The following is an 8389-nucleotide window of genomic DNA, read 5'->3' as shown; positions in this document are numbered from 1 at the left end:
ATATTAAAAAAACTATTTTTATTTAAATTTTTAAATATTTAGAAGCAAAAACCCAAAAAAAAAACTAGAAATTATAGTTTTTAAAAAATTAAATTTTTAAGTGCTTTTTAAAAATGGCTTTTGTAACCAAACACAACAATTTTAAGAAAAATATTTTTTAAAAAAAATAATACTTTTATCCTCTAACTTCTCAAATCAAAACGGGTTCTGATACATTAAATGAGGGCAGATGAGGTTTGTCCTTCAGCAGCACTCAACCATATCTGGATTCATTAATGAGGAATCTTAGGGGTGGAAAAAATTCTCGAAATCCCGACTCTTCTCGAATCTCAACTTATTTCTGTAACGTCCCAAAACACAAGGACACTACTAACATACATACTCTAAACTTTTGGGAAAATTTGCGGAAATAAAATATATATTTGAAAGGGAAAAATGTGCACCCACAAGTATAGTGAAATAATTATCGACATCAATGCCAACATAAACCAACATTAAATTAAGTAAAACTTGTTTTTCTTTCAAATAACATAAAAACATGCACAGTAAAACGTTTCTCTCGAAAACGCGCTCATGCATCTTCTGTCCGGCCGACCGATTGCTCCTCTTCAAGTTCGACTCCATACTTGTTGTCGATAAACTCATCTAGAGTATCATTACCTGCAACATTCAGTTATAGTAAGTCTAAAGATCAGCAAGAATATGCATACATAACTCGTATATAAACCTTGAAACTTAATGCAGTGACATAACTTGAACATATCATAAAACGTTAGCTAGTCATTAATGGGCATTGAGATACATGTTGTAGTGATCCATCCCAGAATCACTAATTAGTAAACCTTAAGAATGCAATTAATAATTAAATAACAATAATCAGAAAAAACTGCGAAAACTTAAACCAAATGCTAACCCGACAAAATACAACCGATAAATAACTGCAACCCAAAATTATAATACAACCCAATCAAAATCCTAAGTACAAAAAGGCTCAAACCTAACTGCTGGCACCAACTGAGTTCCCAACTCTTCGGTCACCAAAACTACCCACTGAGCCCCGAACCTGGAAAACCTTCAACTTCCCGTCGAATGGGTGTCCAATGAAAATACACGGGCGTGAACGATGCAACACTCAGCACGAAGGTACGAATATACACATTCTATGAATGCACATGCAAATGAAAGGTACCGAAAAACCTATCAATATCACTACTCAATCAAAGGCGTCATGGTATATAGCACGCTAGGCCATCGCATCAGGAGGTGGCTCACATACCATAAACCGTGGACTTATTCAAATCAAAAACCATGACATCCATCCACAAAATATAATGGGACTGAGTGATCCCTCTACAGGTTATAACAAGGTGTAGGCTCAATGTGATCATGCATGCAGCATAATATATGTGACATAATCAATGAACATAAAATAATGTCATATAAATAATGCAAACATAGAACACGAATAATCAACCAGGGTATCTCAGTAGTACGTTCATACCTCAAATCCAGTGACTCAAGCAACCTAGTCATTCGGGTACTGAAGTCCAAGCCTATAAGCAGATAATCACTATATCACTTTTAACTTACTAAAAGTCTTAACTAGACTAATAGTTATTCACATAAGCTAATCGGAGTCTAGTAATTTACATGCATCCGTCGTTAGCCCTTTGATGGCGATGACCTCAAAACCTAGGCACAATTTTGCTATAATCCAATTAGCGTCTCGCTATCGTCCGGCCTCAAAAATGAAACTCAGAATTGCATAAAAGCTCATTAGAAACACCTAGGGACGAGAGAGAAGAGATAAATTAGAAAATAAAATAAATCCCTCGACCTCCTATTTATAGACAACGATCGGAGCTTCCAATCCCTAGTTCGGAACTACCGAACACACTTTGGAACTTCTGATCGTCCTTTCGAACTTCTTCTATCGAACAAGTGTCTCTGATTGGACAACTCGGTTGCCGACAGCAGTTCGGAACTACCAATCTCTAGTTCGGAACTTCCGAACTCTCTCAAATACAATCACCCAATCAAAACCCATACTCTGTCTGACTGTCACACGATCGGAACTTCCGATCTGCTCAGAACTACAAAACTCCATTCTTGGTTCCGAATGGATTGGAACCACCGATCTATCCTAGCTCAAGTTAGGATCTTCCAAACTGTTCAAACACTAAGAACCCTCCGGACCATTTTTGAACGTCTTGAATCCGATTTTCTACTTATTAATATCATCCGAGAATTTCTTAATCATGTTTTAATCATTCTAAACATTCTTAAACATTTAATTGCTTATTTTGGAAATCAAGTTACTACATTCTCTCCATCTTTAGAGATTTGGTCCCTGAAATCAGGTCTTAGTCAACCCTGAGAATGTACACTCAACAAGATTCACAAAGCTGCTGATTGATCACTAATCTAATCCACAAGAAGATTTTAACTTCTATTAACAAAAATACCTGTAGAATACACCTTCGATAACTCATGTCTTGTTGAAAACATATAAAAATCTAATCTCTTACTAGACTACAACATTCATGAATACGTATCATTGACGACAATACTTGGTTTATGAATCATCAAGAAATGCATATGATAGTTACATATATCATTCATGAACAATGAGCATCTCGTTGAAACCATGAAAACAATATACTACACTTATGTATTGCATCAAGGATAAGCCCAACTTACACTCTAAACTTAAGAACAATGGTTGACTCAGTTTTCTTGGTTATTAGATGTCAAATACGTAATAACCTCAATCAATATCATCATTGTCAAGCTATAAATCGAAATTATTCATATTTCCTGGTTTACATGGGAAGAACTTATGAATTGAGAAAAAACTTACATATCTAGGTTGCAAATTCAATGGAGAACTCGATTATGCCTTCAACCAGAGATAGAGATGGATGTTTGTAGGTGATTTGAGGGAGAGAATTGGACAGTCCTATCTTTCGTTTTTCTGTTTTTCGAATTTTATGAGAGAAAATGAGTGTAAAACCCTAACCCGTCGTGTTTTTAAGTAAAAATATGACTTTCCCCGCAAATCGAGCACTGGGCGTGTAAGGACCCGATTTTACTATATTAATTAATTCGTGTGTTAAAAATATGTATTACTAAATATCGGTTTATAGACGATATTAAAATGCATATTTAATTTATAGAGCACACAAGAGTTGAAATAACTCAAACCAGGTCAAATTTTAACCCCGAATAAATAAAATAGAACACACAATTAAATTGGAATATATTTTAATGGATATATATCAATATATAGATATATAGATATATGATACGTATCCTTACCTTGCTCTCTCTCTCCTCAAGTCGCGTTCCATTCTCTGTTCTTTTGTTTTAAAGTTTCTTCGTTGCTTCAAATCGCCGTAACTTTTCCGTCGGTTATCGATTTTCGAAAATAAGTATAGTTCTGGATTCCTCGCGACGTAAGCTTTCTTTTGATACCCATTTCGCAAGGTTTCATCGTTGTCTCAAAAACTCCGTCCGACCAGTTGCTGCTGTCGCCGCTCGTGTTCACCGGAATTCGGAAAAATAACCTTGGTTTAGGTTGTTTAGAGCTTAAACTCGAAGCTTTGCACAAAATTCCGGAACTTCCAGAGGTAGATTTCGAGATTAGGTTTCGAATTTTGGGGCTTTGTTTGGTTAATTTGAATTCTAGTGATTGATATTTGTTTAATTCTTGATTGTAGGTGTTATATTTCAGTTGAATTGAGGTATGGTTATTTTTCAGAATAGATTTGGAAATTATTTCAAAATTTCAGATTATATTATGTTGGATTTTCAAATTATAGAGATGTTTAAATCGTTTTTTTGGATGTTTAGATGTGTTAGAATTGTTATAGATTAATTTCAGGATTTTTGAACAATTTTTCTTGAAAATTCAGATATGCAGTGTTGGGTATTTCGACTTTTCGAGTTATTTATTTGATATTTGGACATTGATAGGATGATTTATTATGAGATGTGAAGTTAAGGAAATGTTAGTTTGATTTTTAGAATTAGTTCCGATAATTTTCAGATTTGTAAACGGAAACAGGAATTAATATGATATCAATGGTTTTCCACAGGATTGTACTATTCGAGAATTACTTGAGATATTTCTGTGGTAAATTAAGTGTTGGTTGAGGTACGTATGAGCTGTTTATATTACGACGTCTATAATAACATGTAATGATATTAAGTATTTTGTAATGAGTGATAAAGTGCTTTATGTGCTTATGTGGATTATATGATTGTATTCATTCATTTACAATTTTTCATAGCACGTTGAGCCTTGACTCCTTTGATTACTATTGATATTGATCTCTTGAGATGTATTGAGTCATCATGGAGCGAGTGACATTGTTTAGTGCACTCCTGAGATAGCATGAGGCATGGACAGGTAGCTCCTGTCGCCCTCCGATGCTACGTACGACACTCCTGATGACAGCATGAGGCTGGACGGGTCGCTCCTGTCACCCTCCGATGCTACGTGTATGGATTAGCAGTGATGATTCGAGGTCTGCTGCGTTCCTGGCACGGGTGGCCACTGAGATTATTGTGATACGTTTCGTTTGGACTCCATTTGGTATCCATTATTCTATTGATACCTGTCACGCATTACATTGCATTGTACTTGATTTTATTCATGTCAGTTATATTTGTCGTAATTTTTTATAGTTCGTCGTACTGGGGTCCGACCCCTGTTTTCTTTTTATGATGTGGTTGTTTGTGATTCAATAGCAGGTTATCCAGGAGGATTTGATGCATCTGGTGGAGCGTCATCTAGTGGTACCCAGTGAGACGAGCGTGGAGTCGAGTTCCCAGATATATGTATATATTAGTTTAGCGAGTTTTATATTTGCTGAGGTGATGCCCTGTGTATCTGTATCGATAGTTTTGGACTTTGTTTTGGATTGTTATTTGTGTGATCGAGTCTTGCCAGCTCTGCATGTGTTTAGTCCTGGCCAGTGCGGCTATAGGTTTGTAAATTGGAGTTGTGACTCTATTTTCGAGTATATATTGCTGGTTGTGTTGTACAGGTTTTTGGGATGTCCTATTTACGAATAGGTCATGCCAAAATTTCTGTAGGCCCAAACGCAAATTTTTAACTCGTTTTCGCTATTTACATTAATTAATTCTGGTTGTTTGATCATTAAATATTAAATCAGAACACGGGCCCTTTCATTTGGTATCAGAGCGTATACTGGGATATGCTCGAATTAGAGTCTAGGACACTTGAGTTTAGACACTAACAAAATGGTTGCGTATGTGTGTGACTACTTGTTATTACGTGACTTGTTTGTTGTGTTTATTATTTGAACTTAACTCAGTAGTTCTTGGCTTTCTACCTTAGTTCATGAATTCTTATTAGAACTCTGAGTTCCTATCATAGTTTTCTGTTCGTTACGTTATTTCTGCCTTTATTTAAATCCTTGTGTCTTGTAGAATAGCACCAGGAGGAAGAGGTAGAAAAGGGAAGGAAGTTGTAGAAGAGTCTGCAGCAGAAAATATTAGAAATCTTGATGATATTGTCAGGGAAAGACGTGGTCGACCAGCTGTCCATCCTCCGAAAGATGTGGATTTAGAGGTGGAACAACAACCACGGGTAAATCCTGACAAAGGAAAAGCGATTCAGGCTGAGTCTAATCCAGTAGCCCAATTGACAGAGAAAATGGGAGGAATTCGATTAATAATTTCTCAATTTCAAGAGTTGCGTCCGCAAAAATTCTTTGGCAATGAAGGAAGTGAGAAAGCTGCTAGTTGGTTGAAAATTCTCAACAATATGTTTAATGGACTAGAATATCATGATGAAATTCGACTGAAGTTAGTTCCTTTTTAACTTAAAGACCGAGCGCAACTTTGGTGGGAAACGACAGCAGAAACACTTTCTGATTCTGGTGAAAAGATTACATGGAAAGTATTTTGTACTCAATTTGCACAAGAATATGCACCACCATCTTATTATTCTGCTAAAGAAGATGAATTTAATCTGTTGGCGCAAGGCAATAAATCTGTTGCTGACTATGCTTCTCAGTTTTCTGCTCTTTTGCCTTATGTCCCACATGTTGCAAAGAATGATCGGTCAAAGCTTTCACATTTTCTGAAGGGGCTTACACGAACGATCCATACTTTGGTGACTACTGGAACTCCATCGACTTATATGAAAGCGGTAGAAAATGCAAAGAAGATTGAAGCGAGTCTACTCAGGGGTGAACCACAATCAATCCCAGCATCTGTTCCTCAAGGAGCTGGAAGTAGTTCACAGACACCAATGGGTTTACCTCCATACCAGCCTACTCAGTCTTCTCAGCAAGCGAAGAAGCCTTGGTTTAAACTGCGAGGAAAACAATTTAAAAAGAAACAGCAGTCCAGTTCATCGAGTTCCAGTGGTAGTCGTGGTGGAAGTTCAGTTGGATCGACTAGTAGAGTGTACTGTGATAGATGTGGTGGTAATAATTTGAGTGCACATTGTACAGAATTTCCAGGAATTTGTTATACTTGTGGGCAGGCTGGACATTCGTCTAGAGTATGTCCAAATGCTGGAAGACAACAAGTGCAACCACAACATTTTGGCCAGTTTCCTCGGCGACCATCGTTCAGGCCATCTGCACCTGTACCGCAGTTTTCTCCAACACAGCCTTATGTTCCGGTACAGCCAACGCAGCAGCCTAGGTATCCATCTCCTCAGAGTCAGCAGCGTTTTCTAGGTCCACAGCAGGCTCAAGTGCATGCTATGACTTAGGATCAGGCACAAGATGCACCTGGGGGAGTTATTGCAGGTATTTGTTACATTTTTTAGTATCCTGCACGTATCTTGATAGACACAGGAGCATCTCATTCATTTTTATCTGTTACATTTGCTGATGAGCATGAGATTGCTTTTACTCCGTTGTTGGATACTGTGTCTGTAGCTACTCCTGCTGGTGTTTTCTTGATGTCTAATGAGATAGTTTTGAATTGTGTGATTAGATTTGAGGATAAGATCATGATAACCAATCTAATCAAACTAGCTATGTCTGATTTTGATTGTATTCTGGGTATGGATACACTGATGAATTATAGAGCTACTGTTGATTGTTTCCATGGCATTGTGAGATTTAGACCGTATTATGGCAATAAGTGGAATTTTTATGGTACTGATTCACAATCTCGCATTCCATTAGTATCGGCAATGGAAATGTTTAGATTATTGTCGATAGGAAATGAAGGATTTATGATTTATGCTCTTGATGCGACGAAGGAAGAGAAATTGAAAGTTTCAGATATTCCTGTCGTCAAGGATTTTCCTGATGTATTTCCTTATGAGATTCCGGGTTTTTCGCCTCAGAGGGAAATAGATCTTAGCATTGAGTTGATGCCAGGGACAAGTCCAATTTTTCGAGCCCCATATCGATTAGCTCCAGCAGAATTGAAAGAACTTAAGACGCAATTGCAAGATTTGCTAGAAAAAGGATATATTAGACCAAGTGTGTCACCTTGGGGTGCTCCAGTCTTATTTGTGAAGAAGAAAGACGGAACGATGAGAATGTGCATCGATTATCGGCAATTGAACCAGGCTACTGTGAAGAATAAGTATCATTTGCCACGAATTGATGACTTGTTTGATCAGTTGCAGGGTACATCTGTATATTCTAAAATTGATCTTCGTTCCGGATATCATCAACTTCGAGTTCGAGAGGAAGATGTTTCCAAGACAGCATTTCGAACACGTTACAAACATTATGAATTTTTAGTTGTGCCTTTTGGGTTGACTAATGCTCCAGCAGTTTTTATGGATTTAATGAATCGTGTGTTTCGGGAGTTTATAGATCGATTTGTTATCGTGTTCATTGATGACATTTTGATTTATTCTAAGTCAAGAAAGGAGCATAAAGAACATTTGATATTAGTACTTGAGAAACTCAGAACATCACAATTATATGCTAAGTTTTCGAATTGTGAATTTTGGTTGGACAGAGTATTATTTCTAGGACATGTGATATCAGCACAAGGAGTATCTGTCGATCCTAGTAAAATTGAAGTTGTTCTTAATTGGTCTAGACCAGCCAATGTCTCTGAGATTCGTAGCTTTTTGGGTTTGGCTGGATATTATAGGCGTTTCATCAAGGGATTTTCTGAAATTGCTAGGCCTATGACTATATTGACGCAAAAAGATCGACGTTTTGTGTGGACTGAAGAATGTGAAGCTAGTTTCCAGACTTTGAAAGAGAAATTGACTACGGCTCCAGTACTAGCATTACCTTCAGGCTCAGGTGGATTTGTTGTTTGTACAGATGCTTCTTTGAATGAACTGGGTTGTGTTTTGATGCAAAATAGACGCGTAATTGCGTATGCATCTCATCAATTGAAACCACATGAGACTCGTTATCCAGTTCAT

Source organism: Henckelia pumila, chromosome 4, assembly GCF_033568475.1.
Source record: "Henckelia pumila isolate YLH828 chromosome 4, ASM3356847v2, whole genome shotgun sequence".
Classification (NCBI taxonomy): Eukaryota; Viridiplantae; Streptophyta; class Magnoliopsida; order Lamiales; family Gesneriaceae; genus Henckelia; species Henckelia pumila.
Note: the sequence above shows the minus strand (reverse complement) of the source record.